Genomic DNA, 4,019 nt, shown 5'->3' with positions numbered 1-4,019 from the left:
GGGTCACTGAGAAGTCAGGAGGTGAACAGAACAGCATCTCACACTGGGAACCCGAATGACCTTAAGAATTAGCTAAAACAGGAATCAAGAAAGGAAGTGAAGAAATTCTCTGTAAGCTCAGTCATTCGTCTGAATCAGCTTCCTCTTGAGCTGGAAGTGGACCTGAAGGACAGGAGAAGGAGGCCAGTGACTTTCTCAAAGGGGAGTTGTAACATCAGCCCACAAGGGCCTCCGCCTCCCGAGGCCCGCACAGAGGCAGCTGGGTGGCCAGAGCTCCGGGTCTCCCATGGTTCTCACTGGAGCTGGAAGACAAGGACAAGGCCTCCCAGATCATCCAAGACCCTCAGGCAGCAGTTCCAAGACAGGACAGGAGTGAGCACGTGAAAATCAGAGATCCCTGTTTTTGGAATCAGAGATTCCAATCTTCAGAATGAATCGTCTAGGGCAGGGTTCTGAATCTATACTTTCCAATACACAACACCTGTACCTCAGGAACCACCTCCCACGGCCCCCACCTGCCGTCATCCCCTCTGCAACAGCTCCTTCTTTTCAGAGCTCCCCTCTCTGTCTGGTCACCCCTATGACTCACGACACTGTGACTTTACCTGTTTCTGTGATTTATCAACTTTATGCCGGACCTGTGGATTCCCAGCTGAGCCAGAGGAGGATTTGCCCACCTCATTCCCCTCAGACTCCACACATTTCTCCAAAAGCAGGATGACGGTATAATTCTTATTTCCTCTTTTGGTTACTTTTGTAGGTTTTTTTTTTTTTTTTTTGAAAGGGTGGGGGGAGGGCCAGAGGGAGAGAGAGGCGGAAGAGAATCTAAAGCAGGCTCCATGCCTAGCATGAGCCCGACGCGGGGCTCGATCTCACGACCCTGAGATCATGACCTGAGCCAAATCAAGGGTCGGAGGCTTGACCAACTGAGCCACCCAGGCGCCCCTACTTTCATAATTCTGAATATATTTTTCTTATTCCATCAATGTTCCAATAATCCCTAGCTGGCAACTTAAATGATGAGCCTGTTGGCACCCTTAAATCTCCTCTTCTTTTCCTTTTTGTTTTTGCTGTCCTTGTCCTTGGGTTTCCATTGTCCTGCGACCTCATCTGCACCTGCCATGCTTTGTTCTCTAGGGTAATGCTGACCCTTGAAAACCTGTTAACTTCATTTACCCTATTAAGACTTTATTTATATGTCACAGGCCAAGCAGTGTGCTTGAGTCACGCTCCCTGTTCTCTTGGTTCACGATGTAACCCCAGGCCATTTCCACAGCCATGCATCTAGCCTCAAGATCAAATAGATTCTCTTGTATGATACTTTACTGGTTGCTTAAGATCATGTTATTTTTGGAGCAATTTCTGTTCAGACTGTAATATTATGGTCAAGCTTCTTGTTGCATCCAGCATTTATAATTGCTTTCTTTCTCCCTGCCTTCCTTCTCTCCCTCTTTCCGCCTTGAATTCTATGCTATCACCCTATCTTCAAGGAATGTGTGTGTTCTTACACCACCCTTAGTGAATCTCAGGTCTGGGAATCACAATCTTACGGTTTCCAAGACAGAGGGAAAGTATTTGGTGTATGGAATCAGACAGAAGTTTGAATTCTGACTCAGCCACTCACCAACTGAATGACCCAGAACAAACCCCTTCACCAATCAGGGCATTAGCCTCAACTGGAAAATCCGTTCAACTCATCACTCCCTTAGCTTTGCTGGGAGGTTCCTATGGGGCAAGAGAAATGAATGTCCTGCATAATTAGAAATTGGTGAGCAATAATTAGAAGATCTTTTCTTTGCCATTGATTTCGTCCAGCTCATTCCCCACTTCATGCTAGGCCCTTGGCTTGGGGCTCAAGTACAAAGATGAGTAGTTCCTCTTGGACAAGTAAGCAGGTGGTCACAGTACAGTGGCATATGAGCAGCAGCTGGGGTAAACCAGTTGTTTCGGGAGCTGGAAGAGGGGCACCTAGGTCAAGCCAGGGAACGTTCTCCAGAAGGTGACCCCAAGGGGAGTACAAAGAACAGACAAAGCTAAGCAAGGCATGGAAAGCTTAGGTGGGTAGGGATGGTGTTCTAGGTACCCCCGCTGCACGAGCAAACTTACAGAGCTTGAGGGTCTGACAACACCTGGAAAGCCTCCACATGTTCAGAAGCTGCTTGGTCATGCCCAGACCACCCCCACTTGCCGGGGAGAGCCCTGGGTCCCTTCTGAGTTCCCTGTCCTTCCAGGGCTCCTGGGACCCTGCCCACCCACCTCTCTTTCGATGGACCTGCCTCCACCCAACCAGGTGCTCAGCTTTCTGTCCCCAGAGCAAGACTGCCGAGTCTACTACTGTGCCCCAGGCACCCCATCCCAATGGTGTCCATGGGAGACAAACGTTCTGGGCCTTTCCATGTTGGAAATTGAGTGATGGTCACAATGAGGAAATAGATAAGGGAGCGGACCAGCAGACTTGGGGCCATGACCAGAGGCATCTCTACCAAAGTGCTGGCTGACCTGGGAGAGGGTCTGCTTTGTAAGGGGAGATGAGGCCCAGTGTCTCCCTAAAGCCTTTGCTGGTCCTTTCCACAGTGACCCTGGAATCCCCTCATCCTCTTTTCCCCTTCTTATTTAAACTGGGGCTCATTAGGTCTTCCCTCCCTCTGAATGAGACTTGCCACCTTCCTCCTCTGCCCTCACCCAGCTGTCATGAACATCCTTGAGCCCAGGTGTGTGCCAGCCCATAGGTGAGGGAAAGGAGCACTGCGGTACCTCTCAGGAGGAGATGACATTTGTGTGTCTCTGGCTGATCAGCTGGAGATGGCCATGGAGGAGCTGGGGAGTGGGGCTCTGGGTAGAAGAAATAGCAAACAAGGACAAATAAGGAGAAACTGCTCCCCCACACATTACGGGCAGAGGGAAGACCTGGGAGGCCCAGACATGTTCCATTAGGTGGCAAGTTGTGTGACCTCACACACCAGTGCAGGTGTCTGGATCCATGTGGTCCCAGAGCAAGATGACACAGCGTGGAAATGCCAGAGCTCAGCCTGAGGTTCCAAAGCCATCAACCTTTCCTCTTTCCAGTGCCCCTCCTAACTGTGGGCCTCGGCTTCTCTGAAGCTTGGCTTGTTTATCTGTCAAAAAGAAGAAAATACCCCATTGCAGAGTTACAATAAAATCACGGCTGGACTCAGAGGCATTGCTGGCCTCTCTGTGGGGCCAGTGGGAGGATCTTGACTGTGAGCTGGTAGAGGCCACACCTGCCTTTGAATCTAGACTGGCCAGCGTTGCGTCCTAGAGCAAGTTACTTCACATCTCTGAGCACCTCTTGAGTTAGTGATAAAATGCCTCTGTCGACACCTCTCCAGAGTGCTGTGAGGAGTAAGAAATGAACATCTGTCCGTGGCACAGGAAAGCAGCTGGCACACGGTCGCTCTTCAGCCGGTGAATTGTCATGAGTAAGAGTAATGTTAGTACTGGAGGTGAATTTCTCTTGGGATGCTGCATGTTTTACTTAGATGTTTCTGGCTCTCTGTCATGGCCCTTCTCACTTTGCTCAACAGCCTGTATTAACCACGTAATTTCTTCCCAGTTCTCTACAAGTCTGCAGACTGAAGCCTACGGCTCATTACCCTTTGGGGATGAGTTATAAATACACTAGGTCATTAAAAAGAGGAAGGAGTGCACCTGGACAACCAAGAACATGTAAATTCGGCCAGAGGAGACTTCTAGAGCCCCTCCCTTGCCCCATCATCACTGTCCTCCCCAGCTTCCGCAGAAGAACTCTGGGCATCCGGGTCGGGGACCTCAGGTCAGCCAGCTCCCTGTCCAGCTGCCTCGGGAAACCCCCCAGGGACCCTCACCCCCTGGGGAAAGACGGAAGTGACCCCTGGTGGCTTGGTGTCCAAAGGTGTTCTGTTCTCCTCTGTGGACTAGAGGCGCCCTGAGTGTCTCAAACCAGGAGGGGCAAGGGAAAGAGGGTGTAGGTCTCGACTGTGTAGTGGATGAGCTGGGTGACCTTGGGCAAGTTATCAAAC

This window comes from Ursus americanus, chromosome 9 (assembly GCF_024610735.1).
Source record: "Ursus americanus isolate L20-20 chromosome 9, mUrsAme1.1.p, whole genome shotgun sequence".
NCBI lineage: Eukaryota > Metazoa > Chordata > Mammalia > Carnivora > Ursidae > Ursus > Ursus americanus.
This window is presented reverse-complemented; position numbering follows the sequence as displayed.